Source organism: Macaca thibetana, chromosome 12 (genome assembly GCF_024542745.1).
Source record: "Macaca thibetana thibetana isolate TM-01 chromosome 12, ASM2454274v1, whole genome shotgun sequence".
Lineage (NCBI taxonomy): Eukaryota > Metazoa > Chordata > Mammalia > Primates > Cercopithecidae > Macaca > Macaca thibetana.
The window spans coordinates 88,873,091-88,896,606 of record NC_065589.1 but is presented as its reverse complement, the minus strand read 5'-3'; the positions used below and the strand labels follow the sequence as shown (position 1 = coordinate 88,896,606).

Here is a 23,516-nt window from a genome sequence, read left to right as displayed (position 1 = left end):
GAATTTAGCATGGACTTCCTGGGAAATATCTTGGAATTCTAGGGAAGCTGGATGACTACCTGTCATTTTCTTCTTCCTTTGTAGAAACTATGGGTCAGGAAAATCCTGCCTGTCTGGTATTGTGCCAACTTAGGGAAGGGAATAAAATGGCTCAGTTGAACTAAGACCATTCTCCTTACCTTCTAATTCAGATTTAATTCTGTTCTATGGAACAGATGGATGTTTCAGACATGTTTCCAAGTATTGAAATTTTCAGAAGTTTGTTTTGGTCTGTGGAAAGTTGCTAGTTGAACTTTCTGTTGTGGGTGGGGAAGTGGAACTTGAGACGTTCTATTTTGCCATCTTGCTGATGTCACTCTTTATTAATATTTTGTATCAGCAGTAATGTATATACAATAGTGCACTGACATTTTGATTGGAATTGTGTTGAATTTATAGATCAAGTTGGGAATAATTTATTCAACAGTATTTTCTTCTAATCCATGAAAACACAGTATTTCTCAACTTACTTGGATGTTTCACTTGTTTTATCTGCATTTCGTAGTTTACTACATACACGTTTTGTACATATTATGTAAGATTTACACCTAAATGTTTAATTTTTGGTGCTATGGTAAATTTAATTGTTAAATATTAAGAGTACATTTCCTAAATGTTTATTGCCATATTTTGAGTTTTGTGTATTAACCTTGTATCTTATGACTTTGGTATAGTCATTTATTGGTTTCAGGAATTTTTTTTTTCTATTGTAGACACATTGTGATTTTCTTCATAGGCAATATGTCATGTGCAAGTAATGACAATTTTCTTTCTTTCTTTCCAATCCATTAAACTGGTCTTTCTTTTTCTTGCCTTATTGATCTGAGATCCAGCACAATGTTGACTAGAAGTTGTAGGAGAGGAATTTCTTGCCTTCTTTCCAATCTTTTGGAGGAAACCTTCTAGTCTTTTAATGTTCCTTTTGTTGGTTTAGGTTTTTGTAAACATTTTTATTAAGTCAAGGAATTTCTACAATAGTAATTCTTGATTTCTATTGTCTGAAAGATTTTGTGGTGAATTGCTGTTGGATTTTGAAATTTTATGCATTAGTTGATATATGTATATGCGAATTTTTTTGGCCTGCTTATTTGGTGGATTTCGTTGATGTTTCAAATATTGAATCAGCCATACATACCTAGATTAAATGTGTGCTATATGCTTATTTATTTATTTTTGTTATGGATAGATTGAAATAATCTTTTTATTGTAAATAAATGTAAGTAATCTATTTAGGTTAAAAAATAGCTTCAATTTTTATTCAAATTGGTTTAGATCACTGTTTTAGTACCATTTTGTCGAGGATTTCTGTGTCTATATTCATAAGAGGTATTGGTCCATAATTTTTCTTTTTGTACTATTTTTTTCTGGTTTGGTATTAAGGTAATGATGGCATCATAAAATATTTTAGGAAGTATTTCCTCTACTTCTACTTTCTGGAAGAATTGTGGGGAATTGGTATTCTTTTTTCTTAAATATTTGGTAGAATTCACCTATGAAACTACATGGGCCTGGTGCTTTCTTTGTTCAAAGTATAATTATTGATTCAACTTCTAAACTAGGTATAGGATTATTCAGGTTATGTATTTATCCTTGTGTGGGCTTTGATAGTTCGTGTATTTCAAGAAGTTCTTTTCATTGTAACTAAGTTATAAACTTGATAGATATGGCCTTGTTCATACTATTTCTTTATTGTCCTTTTGATGTTTATAACATCAGTAGAAATAATGATTTTCTGAAACTACAAATCTAAGTAGTGCAAGAAACACTAACAGGATAAATACTAATAATGTACATATACTCACTTCATATTCAAACTGCAGAAAACTAAAGGCAAATTGAAAATCTTTAAGGCATCCAGGGGTGGGGGGTAAATGAAAAGGTAACCTTACCTGTACATGGATAAGAAATACAGCAACTTTCTCAATGGTAACTATGTGAACAAGAAGAGAATACAATGGATTATTGAAGTATAGAAGGAAAAATGAATAATTTTATATCTAATAAAATTATCTTTCAAAATGAAGAAGTAATAAACAGTTTTAAACAAAAAGCTGAAGGAAGTTTTTTTTTCACCCATTACAATTTTTTTTTTTTTTATACTTTAAGTTCTAGGGTACATGTGCACAGCATGCAGGTTTGTTACATATGTATACAGGTGCCATGTTGGTGTGCTGCACCCATTAACTCTTCATTTACGTTAGGTATATCTCCTAATGCAATACCTCCCCCCACCCCCTCCCCATGATAGGCCCCGGTGTATGATGTTCCCCTTCCCGAATCCAAGTGATCTCATTGTTCAGTTCCCACCTATGAGTGAGAACATACGGTGTTTGATTTTCTGTTCTTGTGATAGTTTGCTGAGAATGATGGTTTCCAGCTGCATCCATGTCCCTACAAAGGACACAAACTCATCTTTTTCATGGCTGCATAGTATTCAACGGTGTGTATGTGCCACATTTTCTTAATCCAGTCTGTCACGGATGGACATTTGGGTTGATTCCAAGTCTTTGCTATTGTAAATAGTGCCGCAGTAAACATACGTGTGCATGTGTCTTTATAGCAGCATGACTTAAAATCATTTGGGTATATACCCAGTAATGGGATGGCTGGATCATATGGTATTTTTAGTTCTAGATCCTTGAGGAATCGCCATACTGTTCTCCAAAATGGTTGAACTAGTTTACAATCCCACCAACAGCGTAAAAGTGTTCCTATTTCTCCACATCCTCTCCAGCACCTATTGTTTCCTGACTTTTGAATGATTGCCATTCTAACTGGTGTGAGATGGTATCTCATTGTGGTTTTGATTGGCATTTCTCTGATGGCAAGTGGTGATGAGCATTTTTTCATGTGTCTGTTGGCTGTATGAATGTCTTCTTTTGAGAAGTGTCTGTTCATATCCTTTGCCCACTTTTTGATGGGGTTGTTTGTTTTTTTCTTGTAATTTGTTTGAGTTCTTTGTAGGTTCTGGATATTAGCCCTTTGTCAGATGAGTAGATTGCAAAAATTTTCTCCCATTCTGTAGGTTGCCTGTTCACTCTGATGGTAGTTTCTTTTGCTGTGCAGAAGCTCTTTAGTTTAATGAGATCCCATTTGTCAATTTTAGCTTTTTTGGCCATTGCTTTTGGTGTTTTAGACATGAAGTCCTTGCCCATGCCTATGTCCTCAATGGTATTACCTAGGTTTTCCTGTGGGTTTTTATGGTTTTAGGTCTAACATTTAAGTCTCTACTCCATCGTAAATTAATTTTCATATAAGGAGTAAGGAAAGGATCCAGTTTCAGCTTTCTACTTATGGCTAGCCAATTTTCCCAGCACCACTTATTAAATAGGGAATCCTGTCCCCATTTCTTGTTTTTGTCAGGTTGGTCAAAGATCAGATGGTTGTAGATGTGTGGTATTATTTCTGAGGCCTCTGTTCTGTTCCATTGGTCTATATCTCTGTTTTGGTACCCATACCATGCTGTTTTGGTTACTGTAGCCTTGTAGTATAGTTTGAAGTCAGGTAGCGTGATGCTTCCAGCTTTGTTCTTTTGGCTTAGGATTGTCTTGGCAATGTGGGGTCCTTTTTGGTTCCATATGAACTTTAAAGCAGTTTTTTCCAATTCTGTGAAGAAACTCATTGGTAGCTTAGTGGGGATGGCATTGAATCTATAAATTACCTTGGGCATTATGACCATTTTCACGATATTGATTCTTCCTATCCATGAGCATGGTATGTTCTTCCATTTGTTTGTGTCCTCTTTTATTTCACTGAGCAGTGGTTTGTAGTTCTTGAAGAGGTGCTTTACATCCCTTGTAAGTTGGATTCCTAGGTATTTGATTCTCTTTGAAGCTATTGTGAATGGAAGTTCATTCATGATTTGGCTCTCTGTTTGTCTGTTACTGATGTATAAGAATGCTTGTGATTTTTGCACATTAATTTTGTATCCTGACACTTTGCTGAAGTTGCTTATCAGCTTAAGGAGATTTTGGGCTGAGACAATGGGGTTTTCTAAATATACAATCATGTCATCTGCAAACAGGGACAATTTGACTTCTTCTTTTCCTAACTGAATACCCTTGATTTCTTTCTCTTGCCTAATTGCCCTAGCCAGAACTTCCAACACTATGTTGAATAGGAGTGGTGAGAGTGGGCATCCCTGTCTTGTGCCAGTTTTCAAGGGGAATGCTTCCAGTTTTTGCCCATTCAGTATGATATTGGCTGTGGGTTTGTCATAAATGGCTCTTATTATTTTGAGATATGTTCCATCAATACCAAATTTATTGAGAGTTTTTAGCATGAAGGGCTGTTGAATTTTGTCAAAGGCCTTTGCTGCATCTATTGAGATGATCATGTGTTTTTTGTCTTTGGTTCTGTTTATATGCTGGATTATGTTTATTGATTTTCATATGTTGAACCAGCCTTGCATCCCAGGGGTGAAGCCCACTTGATCATGATGGATAAGTTTTTTGATGTGCTGCTGGATTCGGTTTTTCAATATTTTATTGAGGATTTTTGCATCGATGATCATCAGGGATATTGGTCTAAAATTCTCCTGTTTTGTTGTGTTTCTGCCAGGCTTTGGTATCAGGATGATGTTGGCCTCATAAAATGGGTTAGGGAGGATTCCCTCTTTTTCTATTGATTGAAATAGTTTCAGAAGGAATGGTACCAGCTCCTCCTTGTACCTCTGGTAGAATTCAGCTGTGAATCCATCTGGTCCTGGACTTTTTTTGGTTGGTAGGCTATTAATTATTGCCTCAATTTCAGAGCCTGCTATTGGTCTATTCAGGGATTCAACTTCTTCCTGGTTTAGTCTTGGGAGAGTGTAAGTGTCCAGGAAATTATCCATTTCTTCTAGATTTTCTAGTTTATTTGCATAGAGGTGTTTATAGTATTCTCTGATGGTAGTTTGTATTTCTGTGGGGTCGGTAGTGATATCCCCTCTATCATTTTTCATTGAGTCTATATGATTCTTCTCTCTTTTCTTCTTTATTAGTCTTGCTAGTGGCCTATCAATTTTGTTGATCTTTTCAGAAAACCAGCTCCTGGATTCATTGATTTTTTGGAGGTTTTTTTGTGTCTCTATCTCCTTCAGTTCTGCTCTGATCTTAGTTATTTGTTGCCTTCTGCTAGCTTTTGGATGTGTTTGCACTTTCTTTTCTAGTTCTTTTAATTTTGACGCTAGGGAGTCAATTTTAGATCTTTCCTGCTTTCTCTTGTGGGCATTTAGTGCTATAAATTTCCCTCTACACACTGCTTTAAATGTGTCCCAGAGATTCTGGTATGTTGTATCTTTTGTCTCATTGGTTTCAAAGAACATCTTTATTTCTGCTTTCATTTCGTTATTTACGCAGTAGTCATTCAGGAGCAGGTTGTTCAGTTTCCATGTAGTTGAGCAGTTTTGATTGAGTTTCTTAGTCCTGAGTTCTAGTTTGATTGCACTGTGGTCTGAGAGACAGTTTGTTATAATTTCTGTTCTTGTACATTTGCTGAGGAGTGCTTTACTTCCAACTATGTGGTCAATTTTGGAATAAGTGTGATGTGGTGCTGAGAAGAAAGTATATTCTGTTGATTTGGAATAGAGAGTTCTGTAGATGTCTTTTAGGTCTGCTTGGTGCAGAGTTTAGTTCAATTCTTGGATATCCTTGTTAACTTTCTGTCTTGTTGATTTGTCTAATGTTGACAGTGTGGTGTTAAAGTCTCCCATTATTATTGTGTGAGAGTCTAAGTCTCTTTGTAAGTCTCTAAGGACTTGCTTGATGAATCTGGGTGCTCCTGTATTGGGTGCATATATATTTAGGATAGTTAGCTCTTCCTGATGAATTGATGGCTTTACTAAACATTATGTAATGGCCTTGTCTCTTTTGATCTTTGATGGTTTAAAGTCTCTTTTATCAGAGACTACTATTGCAACCCCTGCTTTTTGTTTGTTCTCCATTTGCTTGGTAGATCTTCCTCCATCCCTTCATTTTGAGAGTATGTATGTCTCTGCATGTGAGATGGGTCTCCTGAATACGGGTCTCCTGAATACAGCAAACTGATGGGTCTTGACTCTATCCAATTTTCCAGTCTGTGTCTTTTAATTGGACCATTTAGTCCTTTTAAGTTTAATATTGTTATGTGTGAACTTGATCCTGTCATTGTGATATTAGCTGGTTATTTTGCTCATTAGTTGATGCAGTTTCTTCCTAGCATCGATGGACTTTACATTTTGGCATGTTTTTGCAATGACTGTTACCAGTTGTTCATTTCCATGTTTAGTGCTTCTGAAGGAATTTTTTCTAGCAGACTTGTCTATAAGAAATTTTGTAATTTATAGAAACTTCTGAGATCAAGGAACTTGGGAACGGGACTATGGTGAAGTGAAACACAGAGATGCATAGGTATGCTACCATGATGTCAGCATTGAGAAAGTATTTTTTGTTCATGTGGACATAGCGTGTATTTCTATAAAGCTATATCTAAGGCTGTTCAAGTAATGTTTCCCTGTTGATGCTACTACTGTGGTTCAGTCTAGGGTGACCCTCAAATATTTGCAGGATGGGGATCAAGATGACAAATATAGACACTCCAATTATTTGTCTAAATATTTCCTATTTATAAAATCAATAGAAAATTATTAAATATATATTAGACCCTTTTAAAAAGGCACAAGGGAATATAACCACACACTCAATAACATGGCTAAAATTAGAATGAATGATAATATCTTGCCCTGTAAAAGAAGTATGGAGCAGCTGGAACTCTGACACATTTCTAGTGAAAAAGTGACTTAGAGAATAGTTTGTCATTTCTTAGAAAGTTAAGAAATGTACTACCATTTAATCCAGAAAATGACTACTGATACACTCAAAATATAGATGAATCACAAAAAACATTATGCTGAGGGAAGGGAATCGGGCAAAAAAAGGCCATATAATTCTATTTGTACAAATGCTAGAATAAAAAAATAAAACTTATAGTGACAAAAGTCATATATCATCAGGTCTGAGAATTTACATGGGCTTCACACAGAAGGAGCACAAGGAGTCCTTTAGAGTACAATGCATATTTTCTACATTTTAATTGGAGCAGTGTTTACATGGGTATATACATTTTTCTAAACTCATTGAACTCCAAACATAAAATATGTTTTATTTTATTGCATTTTAATAATACTTTAAATAAAGGTAGTTTGAAAAAATGTTTCTTAACTAAGAGGGCCAAGAATAAGCATTAAATTAGTGACACATCTGGGTTCTATATTTTCCCCTATATTGCTTCAAGGTGCACATAAGTAGAAGCTACATCATTTTATCTTAAAAGGGATTTAATCATCCAGATGAGACCAATCTGGTTTCCATGGATGATAAGGAAGTTGTATATCTATTATACAGATGTGATTAAAAAAAAAAGAAATTAAAAAGAGAGATACATGTCCTTAGCTTTCTAGCCAGAAGGAATATGTTGACAGTCTTTGAACAATGGATTCTGAATTTGAATTGAGTATATTTTCTATTTTATATTAAATTGACTTACTCTAATGTAGTAATGTTTGCTCTTTTATATTTTGTTATAGATCTGTGTACAACAAGTAATACTGCAAATAAAGCCAGTATTTAATGGACTTCATTTCCTACAGTAATAATTATACAGTTATTAAAAAATGACTTGTTTTCATTTAATGAAATATTTTGATTTTTTGATACCTAGACCACTGGTTTTCTATTCCAACCAAGGAAAGTCATGGAATTAAAAAGTAGTAAAATATATACACTATTGTTGTAATATTATATACCTCTCACTTGTAGGGAAAATTTAATTATTTTTAATAGATATGGATTCTTTGATTTAATATGAAAAATAATCAGTTCGGTATTAAAGAGAGACGTTTTAAACCAGTGACCATGAGGTTAAGTTAAATTCATTAAGAATATATTGTGCTCTGAAAATTCTTCTATGAAATGTGATACCCTTAAATTAATTTTAAATGTATACCATAGTTTTGATTAGATGAGATTCTGAATTGAGTTTTAGGTTGCTGTAGAACAAATAATGAAGGTAACCACATCAAAAGAAATACTACATAAGCCTTTCTGGAGAGATTTTGAACATTTAGTGGTAAATATTAATAACACAAACTCTGAGGGTAAGCTGCCTGGGTTTCATTAGAATGTAACTTAGTAACTGGGAAAGCTTGGAAGATGACTGAGTTCAAGGGGATTTCTCTTTTATCACATTGAGATGATTATAAATAATGCCCATCCCATAGACTTGTTATGCAGCTTAAATGAGTTAATATATGGAACATTTTAGAACGGTGTCTAGCACATGAGCACAGCGTAAGTGTTACCTTTTTTATTATTATATATGTTGGATAGTAACGCAATTGGCTATTGAAATTTTCTAGTGGTACTAGAGAGAAAGGATATCAGAGAAGAAAATGAAAACTTTTGGTAGATGAAGTAGAACTATGTAATATGTTAATATTTAGGCTAAGATGCAAGAAATAAAGGTAAAGGTTTTGTCAGTTTTCTTACAAGCATACTCCAAGTATCCCAAATACAGGCAGGCAAATAGATAGTCAACAAATACTTGTTCAATTGAATTGAATTACTGTTTCCCAAAACTAAATGTTCAGTTATATCTGAACAGTTATAATAAAATGTGTAATTTACATAAAAATAGAACTTGGAACTACTTACTGAAAGGATACTGCAAACTTAAAAGGAAATTATGAATTAGATAATCTACATGTACAAAAATGCAAAAAAAGTGGCTTGATAAGTCATTGGAATCTGACAGAGCAAAGAGAAGGTGACAATAAGTCATTCTCATTAGACAGGAAAAATTAGGAAGGGATGGAAAAACTCTAAGGAAAAAGATTTTTTATCAATCATAATGAATTAACTGTTAAATGTGACGAAGTTTGGTTTCATCTTCCGTTTCCTTTTTGTAATTTGAATCACTAAAAGATGACCAGTAAGAATGGAGGTTGGTAAATAACTACAGGAAAACTAAATTTTATAACTCTGCTTTGGACCCCCACTCATAGCTTGCTTTGAAGTCCCAGGAAAAAATCATTTTATAAGAGTAGAATGCCTTCATTTAACGACCTCAGATTCTTTCTTACAAGGGATACAATCTACCTTCTGTAATTCCTCAGCCTGGGGATTAATGAGTGTTTTACAGTGGGTGAATATCCATTCAGGAGGGAGCACATGAGGTCTGTTAACAGCCAAAACTATACTAAGTTGCTACTATCATGTGGTTCTGTTTAGTTGGGTAAGGTTACTCAAGACACAAAGGCAATTTACTGCATCACTCTCCCTTCCCTGTTCTTTCATCAATCTACTTTTTCCCAAGACCACATAATTTTACTTTTTGAATTATCATAAATGATTACTAAAATCATGGAGATGAATTTGCAGGATTGAATTGCTAGGTAAACTCAACTTTATTTTGTAACTAAACGACAGCTAGGGTTAAAAAAAAAAAAAAAAAAAAAAAAAAGGGAATAGGAGCAGCTCCAGTCTCCAACTCCCAGCGCGAGCAACACAGAAGACCTGTGATTTCTGCATTTTCAACTGAGGTACTCGGTTCATCTCACTGGGGAGTGCCGGACGATCGGTGCTGGTCAGCTGCTGCAGCCCGACCAGCGAGAGCTGAAGCAGGGCGAGGCATTGCCTCACCTGGGAAGCGCAAGGGGGAAGGGAGTCCCTTTTCCTAGCCAGGGGAACTGAGACACACAACACCTGGAAAATCAGGTAACTGCCACCCCAATACTGCGCTTTAAGCAAACGGGCACAGCAGGAGATCATATCCCACACCTGGCCGGGAGGGTCCCACACCCACGGAGCCTCCCTCATTGCTAGCACAGCAGTCTGTGATCTACCCGCAAGGCAGCAGCGAGGCTGGGGGAGGGGCGCCCGCCATTGCTGAGGCTTAAGTAGGTAAACAAAGCTGCTGGGAAGCTCGAACTGGGTGGAGCTCACAGCAGCTCAAGGAAACCTGCCTGTCTCTGTAGACTCCACCTCTGGGGACAGGGCACAGTAAACTAAACAAACGCAGCAGACACGTCTGCAGAGGCAAACGACTCTGTCTGACAGCTTTGAAGAGAGCAGTGGATCTCCCAACACGGAGGTTGAGATCTGAGAAGGGACAGACTCCCTGCTCAAGTGGGTCCCTGACCCCTGAGTAGCCTAACTGGGAGACATCCCCCACTAGGGGCAGTCTAACACCCCACCCCTCACAGGGAGGAGTACACCCCTGAGAGGAAGCTTCCAAAGCAAAAATCAGACAGGTACACTCGCTGTTCAGAAATATTCTATCTTCTGTAGCCTCTGCTGCTGATACCCAGGCAAACAGGGTCTGGAGTGGACCTCAAGCAATCTCCAACAGACCTACAGCTGAGGGTCCTGACTGTTAGAAGGAAAACTATCAAACAGGAAGGACACCTACACCAAAACCCCATCAGTACATCACCATCCTCAAAGACCAGAGGCAGATAAAACCACAAAGATGGGGAAAAAGCAGGGCAGAAAAGCTGGAAATTCAAAAAATAAGAGCGCATCTCCCCCGGCAAAGGAGCGCAGCTCATCGCCAGCAACGGATCAAAGCTGGACGGAGAATGACTTTGATGAGATGAGAGAAGAAGGCTTCAGTCCATCAAATTTCTCAGAGCTAAAGGAGGAATTACGTACCCAGCACAAAGAAACTAAAAATCTTGAAAAAAAAGTGGAAGAATTGATGGCTAGAGTAATTAATGCAGAGAAGGTCCTAAACGAAATGAAAGAGATGAAAACCATGACACGAGAAATACGTGACAAATGCACAAGCTTCAGTAACCGACTCGATCAACTGGAAGAAAGAGTATCAGCGATTGAGGATCAAATGAATGAAATGAAGCGAGAAGAGAAACCAAAAGAAAAAAGAAGAAAAAGAAATGAACAAAGCCTGCAAGAAGTATGGGATTATGTAAAAAGACCACATCTATGTCTGATTGGGGTGCCTGAAAGTGAGGGGGAAAATGGAACCAAGTTGGAAAACACTCTTCAGGATATCATCCAGGAGAACTTCCCCAACCTAGTAGGGCAGGCCAACATTCAAATCCAGGAAATACAGAGAACGCCACAAAGATACTCCTCGAGAAGAGCAACTCCAAGACACATAATTGCCAGATTCATCAAAGTTGAAATGAAGGAAAAAATCTTAAGGGCAGCCAGAGAGAAAGGTCGGGTTACCCACAAAGGGAAGCCCATCAGACTAACAGCAGATCTCTCAGCAGAAACTCTACAAGCCAGAAGAGAGTGGGGGCCAATATTCAACATTCTTAAAGAAAAGAATTTTCAACCCAGAATTTCATATCCAGCCAAACTAAGTTTCATAAGTGAAGGAGAAATAAAATCCTTTACAGATAAGCAAATGCTTAGAGATTTTGTCACCACTAGGCCTGCCTTACAAGAGACCCTGAAGGAAGCACTAAACATGGAAAGGAACAACCGGCACCAGCCATTGCAAAAACATGCCAAAATGTAAAGACCATTGAGGCTAGGAAGAAACTGCATCAACTAACGAGCAAAATAACCAGTTAATATCATAATGGCAGGATCAAGTTCACACATAACAATCTTAACCTTAAATGTAAATGGACTAAATGCTCCAATTAAAAGACACAGACTGGCAAACTGGATAAAGAGTCAAGACCCATCAGTCTGCTGTATTCAGGAGACCAATCTCACACGCAGAGACATACATAGGCTCAAAATAAAGGGATGGAGGAAGATTTACCAAGCAAATGGAGAACAAAAAAAAGCAGGGGTTTCAATACTAGTCTCTGATAAAACAGACTTTAAACCAGCAAAGATCAAAAGAGACAAAGAAGGCCATTACATACTGGTAAAGGGATCAATTCAACAGGAAGAGCTAACTATCCTAAATACATATGCCCCCAATACAGGAGCACCCAGATTCATCAAGCAAGTCCTTAGAGACTTAAAAAGAGACTTAGACTCCCATACAATAATAATGGGAGACTTCAACACTCCACTGTCAACATTAGACAGATCAACGAGACAGAAAGTTAACAAGGATATCCAGGAATTGAACTCATCTCTGCAGCAAGCAGACCTAATAGACATCTATAGAACTCTCCACCCCAAATCAACAGAATATACATTCTTCTCAGCACCACATCATACTTACTCCAAAATTGACCACGTAATTGGAAGTAAAGCACTCCTCAGCAAACGTACAAGAACAGAAATTATAACAAACTGTCTCTCAGACCACAGTGCAATCAAACTAGAACTCAGGACTAAGAAACTCAATCAAAACCGCTCAACTACATGGAAACTGAACAACCTGCTCCTGAATGACTACTGGGTATATAACGAAATGAAGGCAGAAATAAAGATGTTCTTTGAAAGCAATGAGAACAAAGATACAACATACCAGAATCTCTGGGACACATTTAAAGCAGTGTGTAGAGGGAAATTTATAGCACTAAGTGCCCACAAGAGAAAGCAGGAAAGATCTAAAATTGACACTCTAACATCTCAATTAAAAGAACTAGAGAAGCAAGAGCAAACACATTCAAAAGCTAGCAGAAGGCAAGAAATAACTAAGATCAGAGCAGAACTGAAGGAGATAGAGACACAAAAAACCCTCCAAAAACTCAATGAATCCAGGAGTTGGTTTTTTGAAAAGATCAACAAAATTGACAGACCACTAGCCAGACTAATAAAGAAGAAAAGAGAGAAGAATCAAATTGACGCAATAAAAAATGATAAAGGGGATATCACCACCGACCCCACAGAAATACAAACTACCGTCAGAGAATACTATAAACACCTCTACGCAAATAAACTGGAAAATCTAGAAGAAATGGATAATTTCCTGGACGCTTACACTCTTCCAAGACTAAACCAGGAAGAAGTTGAATCCCTGAATAGACCAATAGCAGGCTCTGAAATTGAGGCAACAATTAATAGCCTACCAACCAAAAAAAGTTCAGGACCAGATGGTTTCACAGCTGAATTCTACCAGAGGTACAAGGAGGAGTTGGTACCATTCCTTCTGAAACTATTCTAATCAATAGAAAAAGAGGGAATCCTCCCTAACTCATTTTATGAGGCCAACATCATCCTGATACCAAAGCCTGGCAGAGACACAACAAAAAAAGAGAATTTTAGACCAATATCCCTGATGAACATCGATGCAAAAATCCTCAATAAAATACTGGCAAACCGGATTCAGCAACACATCAAAAAGCTTATCCACCATGATCAAGTGGGCTTCATCCCTGGGATGCAAGGCTGGTTCAACATTCGCAAATCAATAAACATAATCCAGCATATAAACAGAACCAAAGACAAGAACCACATGATTATCTCAATTGATGCAGAAAAGGCTTTTGACAAAATTCAACAGCCCTTCATGCTAAAAACGCTCAATAAATTCGGTATTGATGGAACGTACCTCAAAATAATAAGAGCTATTTATGACAAACCCACAGCCAATATCATACTGAATGGGCAAAAACTGGAAAAATTCCCTTTGAAAACTGGCACAAGACAGGGATGCCCTCTCTCACCACTCCTATTCAACATAGTGTTGGAAGTTCTGTCTAGGGCAATCAGGCAAGAGAAAGAAATCAAGGGTATTCAGTTAGGAAAAGAAGAAGTCAAATTGTCCCTCTTTGCAGATGACACGATTGTATATTTAGAAAACCCCATTGTCTCAGCCCAAAATCTCCTTAAGCTGATAAGCAACTTCAGCAAAGTCTCAGGATACAAAATTAATATGCAAAAATCACAAGCATTCTTTTACACCAGTAACAGACAAACAGAGAGCCAAATCAGGAATGAACTTCCATTCACAATTGCTTCAAAGAGAATCAAATACCTAGGAATCCAACTGACAAGGGATGTAAAGGACCTCTTCAAGGAGAACTACAAACCACTGCTCAGTGAAATAAAAGAGGACACAAACAAATGGAAGAACATACCATGCTCATGGATAGGAAGAATCAATATCGTGAAAATGGCCATACTGCCCAAGGTAATTTATAGATTCAATGCCATCCTCATCAAGCTACCAATGAGTTTCTTCACAGAATTGGAAAAAACTGCTTTAAAGTTCATATGGAACCAAAAAAGAGCCCGCATCTCCAAGACAATCCTAAGTCAAAAGAACAAAGTTGGAGGCATCACGCTACCTGACTTCAAACTATACTACAAGGCTACAGTAACCAAAACAGCATGGTACTGGTACCAAAACAGAGATATAGACCAATGGAACAGAACAGAGTCCTCAGAAATAATACCAGACATCTACAGCCATTTGATCTTTGACAAACCTGAGAGAAACAAGAAATGGGGAAAGGATTCCCTATTTAATAAATGGTGCTGGGAAAATTGGCTAGCCATAAGTAGAAAGCTGAAACTGGATCCTTTCCTTACTCCTTATACGAAAATTAATTCAAGATGGATTAGTGACTTAAATGTTAGACCTAATACCATAAAAATCCTAGAGGAAAACCTAGGTAGTACCATTCAGGACATAGGCATGGGCAAAGACTTCATGTCTAAAACACCAAAAGCAACAGCAGCAAAAGCCAAAATTGACAAATGGGATCTCATTAAACTAAAGCGCTTCTGCACATCAAAAGACACTACCATCAGAGTGAACAGGCAACCTACAGAATGGGAGAAAATTTTTGCAATCTACTCATCTGACAAAGGGCTAATATCCAGAACCTACAAAGAACTCAAACAAATTTACAAGAAAAAAACAAACAACCCCATCAAAAAGTGGGCAAAGGATATGAACAGACATTTCTCAAAAGAAGACATTCATACAGCCAACAGACACATGAAAAAATGCTCATCATCACTGGCCATCAGAGAAATGCAAATCAAAACCACAATGAGATACCATCTCACACCAGTTAGAATGGCAATCATTCAAAAGTCAGGAAACAACAGGTGCTGGAGAGGATGTGGAGAAATAGGAACACTTTTACACTGTTGGTGGGATTGTAAACTAGTTCAACCATTATGGAAAACAGTATGGCGATTCCTCAAGGATCTAGAACTAGATGTACCATATGACCCAGCCATCCCATTACTGGGTATATACCCAAAGGATTATAAATTATGCTGCTATAAAGACACATGCACACGTATGTTTATTGCAGCACTATTCACAATAGCAAAGACTTGGAATCAACCCAAATGTCCATCAGTGACAGATTGGATTAAGAAAATGTGGCACATGTACACCATGGAATACTATGCAGCCATAAAAAAGGATGAGTTTGAGTCCTTTGTAGGGACATGGATGCAGCTGGAATCCATCATTCTTAGCAAACTATCACAAGAACAGAAAACCAAACCCCGCATGTTCTCACTCATAGGTGGGAACTGAACAATGAAATCACTCAGACTCAGGAAGGGGAACATCACACACCGGGGCCTATCATGGGGAGGGGGGAGGGGGAGGGATTGCATTGGGAGTTACACCTGATGTAAATGACGAGTTGATGGGTGCAGCACAGCAACATGGCACAAGTATACGTATGTAACAAACCTGCAGGTTATGCACATGTACCCTACAACTTAAAGTATAATAATAATAAAAAAATTAAAAAAAAAAAAAAGAAAAGAAAAGAAAAGAAAAATACTGCTGCCAAACAATTCTATGTTTAAAACATATTTGGGCAAAAGAAATAAATTAATGGGCTGGGCGCGGTTGCTCACGCCTGTAATCCCAGCACTTTGGGAGGCCGAGGCAGGCGGATCACGAGGTCAGGAGATCGAGACCATCCTGGCTAACACGGTGAAACCCCGTCTTTACTAAAATTACAAAAATTAGCCAGGCGTGGTGGTGGGCGCCTGTAGTCCCAGCTACTCAGGAGGCTGCAGCAGGAAAATCGCGTGAATCCAGGAGGCGGAGCTTGTAGTGAGCCCAGATCGCGCCACTGCTCTCCAGCCTCGGCATAGAGGGAGACTCCGTCTCAAAAAAAAAAAAAAAAAAAAAGAGAGAGAAAGAAAGAAAGAAATTAATGACTGATAAATCCGCAATCTTGAGATTTTATGATTTTCTAGTACTATAAGATTTGCTTGTATGTGGTTTTTGAAGAATGCTAGGTAATGTGGGCTTGACATGCAATGCATATACCAATTCAGGTTGATGTTTTTATTCACTTGGGGGTCTCCCATATGGGAGTGCATGAAATACCACAGTATATGGGGAAAAAGAGGCCAGAGTGAAGAAATAGCGATATGAGGCAAAAAAACAATATCTGAGGGATAATGATAATGTTTTTATAATGCTGCAATGGAGTAAGAACCCAAATTTGATCAATAAGCAATCTTAAAGGTGATTTCTAAAAGAATACTCAGCTGCACTTTAAAAGATAATTTTTAATTACTATTTTTACCTATCTGGACTCTAAAATTGTTTTAAAAATCAAATTAGTGATGCAAGGAGGAAATATTAAATAACTGAAAATATGACAATATAATGATATATATTAGAGTTTACCCTCCCCAGTAGCATGAATAAAGAGCCACTAAGCATAAATTACAATGGTACCTAATAGGTAGTATTAACCCATAATATAAAGAAATATTAAAGCTGTTTTAAAAAGTGACCACTGATATGTATTTCTGTAGAGATCTTAACTGATTTCTAGACATTGAAAAACTACTGTGCCATAGTAAATTACTTTTTTTTTGCTTGAATAAATTCACACTAAACATTCCTCAGAAGGTTCATAGTTGTCTTGAAAGTCAAACATTATTGCAGAATCTTCAGAGGTAAATTAAAACCACATTGATTTTGTTTAAAGTAGCACAGAATTTAAACTAGCAGTGTTTATGTAAGGAAAATTAAGTACTTCCATAAGTAGTTGTGAAGACGTGAAGAGGAAATATCAAATATTATAAAACAAAAAAAGGAGTATCAATAAAGATATTTTAGAACTTCTAAAAATATAGGAAGAAGTTTAGGTGTGTGTGGATATGGATATATATAGTCATATATATATATGTCCATATATAAACAACGTGTGTGTGGATATGGATATGTGTGTATATATGCATATATGTATATGGATATATATACACATATACACACACAAACTTTTAGATTTGCATATATTTCTGCCTACATATGCATGCATATATGTATATACATAAATATATTATATGTTTGTTATATATAATCAGGTAAAATTTTAAGGATTTTAAAAGGAAACTATAAATAGGGGAAGTTTATTACTTATCCTTAGAGCTCTGTGTTATTTCATATTGGTTTACTATTCTGTAATGTAATCTTAACTTTTCTATATAAGTAAGCATGCACAATATGCCCTTGACCTTATGATGTAACCAAAATTATTTTATTAAAGCAATGCTTACATGATAAAGGCCAGGGTATGTTTGACAATTTTCTATATAGGTCTGATGACTTGTAAGAAAGAGCATGTTCATTTAAAGATGTACCTACTGGTAATTTAGCCTTGTGTTGATGTTTATAACAGCATTTAAGTTTTGGAACTAGAATATTTCTTTGGCATACTCAGTAAATACTTATTAAATAAGTGTTGACATACTGTTTTGAATTTTTTAGTTCCTAGAATATTTAAATACTTGAAAAAGGGTCAGGAATAGGTTATGACCAATTTCTTAATTTTTAATGGCATGCTTGCATTATTTACTTAGCACATTCAATTTAATTATTTTGATTGTTAAAGTAGGTTTTCCTTTTTATAGTGTATTATTAGTATCCTGGTTCTTTTTATTCGTGTTAACTAACAGAAAATGTCCAGAGGCAATGAAAAACACAAAACCCAGTATAAATTTATCATGAACAGCAAGATTTATAATGACTGTGAGTAAATACAAAGATCAGCAGCTGGTTTATACAGATGGTCAATAAAATGTTGGAATGCCCAAAACATAAACATAAGGGGTGATGGTAGGAGGCAGGTAGTGATTAGATATGTGATCACTGACGTTAACTGTTAGTTTTGGTAGAACATTGAACTTTTTTTTTCCACTAGAAATTTTCTCCATGAAAGAAATTATCAAAATGCTCCAATTCAAATTACAGTGCCTCTTGCAGCATATATACATCAGTTTATTTTGATAACCTGAAATTGCTGCTAGGGCATCTGAAAAATATCTGATTTAAAAATCAAGTAATCATTTAGGTCATGAGACATTTAGGCCCATTATTTGACAGCTAAATTGAATAATTGATATAATTTCATATTTCTGAATTTACTGGTGAAATATGTGGGCTTCCTCTCAGAATTACATCTAGTCATTCAGAAATGCAAATCTTACATTTATTAGCCTTATTTTTATTTATTTATTTTTTTTAGCATCATGGAGATCAGTGATATTTTCACCCTACCTCGAGCAATAGATTCTGATTAACATATAAAATTAAACAATCAAATTGTACTTTTAGGATTCTACTATATGTGCCTCACCATCCTAAACTACCTTTTATAGTTTTTGTATCCTTGCCATCCCAATTACCACACACACCAGAGTACACACATAGATACAGTACCTTAGCAAACCATATTCTGTGAAAACTGACAATGTGATTATCAGGAAAGAAAGCAAAGCCTGCTGGTCATTTGAACTTTATCCCTATTTTGGCCCTCAGAAATGTCATCCAGTAATTTTTTCTTCTTCTTGATATTGTGCCAGTAATAGTAATCAATAAGAAAGTCAACCCCATGCCCAGCATGAATAGGTGAGTACTAAAATAAAATAATACCTATATATACCATCAATGCAATCTAACAGTGAAATGTCTTGAGACATGTAAAAGTGCATGTTATCATCACTTTACCTATAGCAATTTTCAAAGTACGGGGTTTGTAACCCAGGAAATGGGGAAGATGCTTCATTGAAGTGGAAAAAATGAAACATTATTATTTTTATATCCTTATATATTATATATAATATGTAAAGATATATCATCTTTATATTTATTTTTATATTTTACCTTTTAATTTTCTATTTTTGATTTAAAGTGATACCTATGTTAATTCCCAACAAACATAATTTATTACAAATTCATACTCCAACATTTTTAATTGATTAACAAACACAGGGACTGTTGTGAGAGGATTGTTAATGTACTCATGCATGTGATCTCCTGATCATCAATTTTCCAATCATGTTGTTTGCAGTTCTCTTACCAGCTGGCCAACCTGTTAGCTGCTGCTCACGGGTTAGTTCAGGTCCCTACCTCAAGCCATCTCTCTCCCTTCACACAGTGCTCAAATTTCGCCTCTGAATTTCTGCCTGATGGAAGGATTTCCTTTCACTCACTGACTTGCAGGATCATGCATGAGTAGGGTTATAAAGAAGCAGCTGCTAGCAGTTGCTAGCCTATCGGTGAATTCTTATTTAATCTAAGCTTGCAATTTCTTCCTTTATTAACTGGTCATAAGGTACTCCCTATGAAATTATAGTTGTGGTTGAGAGAGCCAACCTCATCAACCCCATAGAGAAGAACTATGGAAATAAACGCGTTGACCTGATTCATCTTCTGTCCCCTAATACTCCGTCATTGCCTTACCAACCAGGAGTCAAAGGGAAAGGGACCCTGGCTGGTATGGACATGGAGGTCAGCAACCCAGAGCACAGAGCTGGAGATGGTACCGTCAGGCCTGTGGATCCAACTAAATAGCATTCAGCACAACTGCCCTCAACAAAGTTTCACAGTCCAGCAGTAAATTTAATTTTATAACTTAAAATACTTGAGAGTATTTGAGGTGATCCATTTTTCTGTTCACACTTAGTCCAGTATTATTTTATTGATAATTTGTAATTGCAAACTTTTGTGAAAGAGCTATATAGATATATTTACTTCCCAAAAGGACTTGTTAGAGCCTGCTAATACTTGCCTCATGTTTTCTGTGACTAAATTAATGTTTGGAGCTTTGTTAGATATTGTATGAAGGTTTATAATATATAAAATGTTACATCGAGAAATTATTTTAAAAATATATGTCCACTTCCTAACTAGATGTATAGGCAATGAATGCAGTACTCTTTTCTTTATGACAAAAGTGAGTATATTTTTCTTTTTTTTTCTTTTTTTTTTTTTTTTTTTGAGACGGAGTCTTGCTCTGTCGCCCAGGCTGGAGTGCAGTGGCCAGATCTCAGCTCACTGCAAGCTCCGCCTCCCGGGTTCACGCCATTCTCCTGCCTCAGCCTCCGGAGTAGCTGGAACTACAGGCGCCCGCCACCTCGCCCGGCTAGTTTTTTGTATTTTTTTAGTAGAGACTGGGTTTCACCATGTTAGCTAGGATGGTCTTGATCTTGTGACCTCTTGATCCGCCCATCTCGGCCTCCCAAAGTGCTGGGATTACAGGCTTGAGCCACCGCGCCCGGCCGTGAGTATATTTTTCAAACATGATGATATGCTGTATGCTGCTCAAAGCTGACTATTTTCTATCTGCGGAAGAACTCATAATGAATATTGGATTATGTAAACAGCTTCTTTTAAATGGCCCTTGTTTTACTTGAGATGTCCTCTTCCAAAGGGCTACTCAAAACATCCAGCTGCCAGATTGGTGCTTTTGTTTCCAAAAAATTCATGGTTATTTCAAAAAAATTTTTTTTGGCAAAATGGGAAGAATGGGGAAGGTAAGGATATTTCCTGTATAAAGCTGAAACTAAGGCTATTACTCGAGTCGTTGCAAGATAAGGGCCTTTTAAATATTTCTATTGAGGAAGCCTATTCTTAATGCATAAGAAAATAATTTCATATTTCAGCATAATTTTATTACCTTAGTGAACACTTTAAAAGTTGGGTCAATGGTTTCCAGGAAACATTTGTGATTGTAGCATGTGCCAAACAACCTCTTACTGTATATAAGAAGAGTATGAGGTTAATGTGTATTAGTAGAATATATCGTAAAGATGATTGTGAAAGGAGTGGTAAAAATTTTTATAATAATATAGGAGTGTGCTTTTTCCTAAAAAGGAAACAAGGACCTTGCTACTTTTTTTTTGCTCAGCTACTAAATATTTTCCTTATCTGTAAATTGTAATGGATTTCCTGTGAGAAACTTATATCCTAGAACAAATCGTATTTCTTTATGAGTACTCCTCTCCCCGTTTCTCATCATATGTCCATTAAGAAACTGTCTTTCCATAGAACTCTGATCCTTTGTTTTTCATACCCCAGCATCTACTGATTCCACTTTGTACCTGTCACTATAAAAGCCAGGTTATATTCATTTTCACTGAAGCCAGATTTTTCATTAATTTGTAGCTAAAATTACCCTCGTGGGTGCATTAGTCAGGGTTCTTTAGAGGGACAGCATTAATAGGATAGATGCATATATAAAAGGGAGTTTATTAAGGAATATTGACTCACATAATCAGAAGGTAGAGTCCTACAATAGGCTGTCTGCAAGCTGAGGAGCAAGGAAGCCAGTCCGAGTCCCAAAACCTCAAAAAGTAGGGAAGCCAACAGTGCAGCCTTCAGTCTGTGGCCAAAGGCCCGAGAGCCTCTTGCAAACCACTGATGTAAGTCCAAGAGTCCAAAAGCTGAAGAGCTTGGAGTACCATGTTCGGGGGCAGGAAGCATCCAGTACAGGAGAAAGATGAAAGCTAGAAGACTCAGCCAGTATAGTCCTTCCACATTTCTCTGCCTACTTTTACCTAACCACGCTGACAGCTGGTTAAATGGTGCCCACACAGATTGAGGGTGGGTCTGCCTCTCCTAGTCCACTGATTCAAAAGTTAATCTCCTTTGGCCACACCCTCACAGACACATCCAGGACCAATAATTTGCATTCTTCATCCAAATAAATCAAGTCAACACTCAATATTAACCATCATAATAGGTAATGTACTGATTTAGAAAATATAGATAATGTATAAGAAAGATGTAAAAGACCCTTTAATTAAATGAACCACTGCTAATCTTCATTGTTGATATTTGCATATACTTCATTTAACTTTTGTTTTTCCAAAAATAGGCTTATTTTATAACATTGTTTTATAATCCTTTTTTTTACTTAGTATAACATGAACATCTTCCACATCATTAAACATTCTTCTATGCATAATTTTAATCACTGCATAGTTTTCTTATATGAATGCAACACAATTTATACAGTACTGTATATAAGATATTTGTGGGGGTGATGATACATACATTTATAATGGGATCCATGTGCAAACACACATGCATACACAAGCTACTTTAATCATGTATGCAGACCCGGGTGCAGTAGCTCACGCCTGTAATCCCAGCACTTTAGGAGGCTGAGGAGGGTGGGTCACCTGAGGTCAGGAGTTCAAGACCAAGCTGGCCAGCATGACGAAACCCCGTCTGTACTAAAAATACAAAAAAAAATAATAATAATCCCAGCTACTTGGGAGACTGAGGCAGGAGAATTGCTTGGACCAGGGAGGTGGAGATTGCAGTGAGCAAGATCATGCCATTGCACTCCAGCCTGGGCAACAGAGCAAGACTGTCTACCAAAAAAAAAAAAAAAAAAAAAATCATGTATGCAGGTAAATCTTTGGAGAGATCTATATATGTTTTAGAATATATTTTTAAAAGGAATTTCTGAGTCATAAGTTACAAGCTATGATTCATTTGCTTGTGTAGAATAGTATGGGAAGGTGTGATGTGGGCTTCTACTGTAGTGCCTATTGGCTTTGACATATAACCTTCCATCTAAACTAAATGGTGAAATTATTTAAATATCTTATTTAGGAAGAGATTGTGAGCAAGAAAGGCAGAATAAGTAGTCAATGATTGTACAGAAAATAGCTGACAATATTTAATAAGCCCCAGTTTGTGTTGAGGTATTGTTGAGACTCCTTTATAGTAGTTATACAAAATATTGTTTTTATTAAAAGTTACTATTGGGGCATTGAAATAAGTTAATCATGGACTTTTTAAATTTAAATGGTGATGTATTAACTCTCTGTTTATGATCTAATTTGTGGTCTAATTAAACCCATTAAGACCATAGTCTCCACACATTTTCATTGTGAGTTGCTGCGATTAAAGATTTTTGAACTTGTATTAACACATATCAATTTATTTATAATGTCTATACATATGGTAATCTCAACTCAATTCATCTAACTTTTTTCAATAACATAACAGACCATTTTATATATATCTGAGATGGGGAAAACCCACATTAAAAACCTCTATTCTAATTGCTTTTTCATCAGTCTTTTGATAATAGAACTAGACTGTCTAAAAATTGCCTTCTACTTTAAAAAAATTATTCACTGATTAAATGAACAGTGCCAAGTACTGGGATGAGCCAAAATTGATGCACAATGCTTTGGTGAGCTTCACAGACTAATGGGGGAATGAAATCATTACATTAATAAAAATAACACTGACAAGTATAACAAATAGACCCAAAATTCTAATGTTTTAGCAAAATATATTTGCTGTTTTGTTTTGTTTTCTCATGTAAATTTTGCAATCGATAT

General features: G+C 36.4%; 1 protein-coding gene and 1 long non-coding RNA gene across 8 annotated transcripts in view; one reads left to right on the top strand and one right to left on the bottom strand.

The window, feature by feature from the left end:
• Positions 1-23,516, top strand: part of GALNT13 (polypeptide N-acetylgalactosaminyltransferase 13) — a 612,881-nt gene that overhangs the window by 255,976 nt on the left and 333,389 nt on the right. The window lies entirely within an intron of this gene.
• LOC126932844 (uncharacterized) overlaps positions 1-23,516 on the bottom strand; it is a 232,934-nt gene that overhangs the window by 206,141 nt on the left and 3,277 nt on the right. The window contains exon 2 of the long non-coding RNA XR_007718342.1: positions 14,677-14,762. This is a non-coding gene — a long non-coding RNA (uncharacterized LOC126932844). The remainder of the gene's footprint in view (positions 1-14,676; positions 14,763-23,516) is intronic.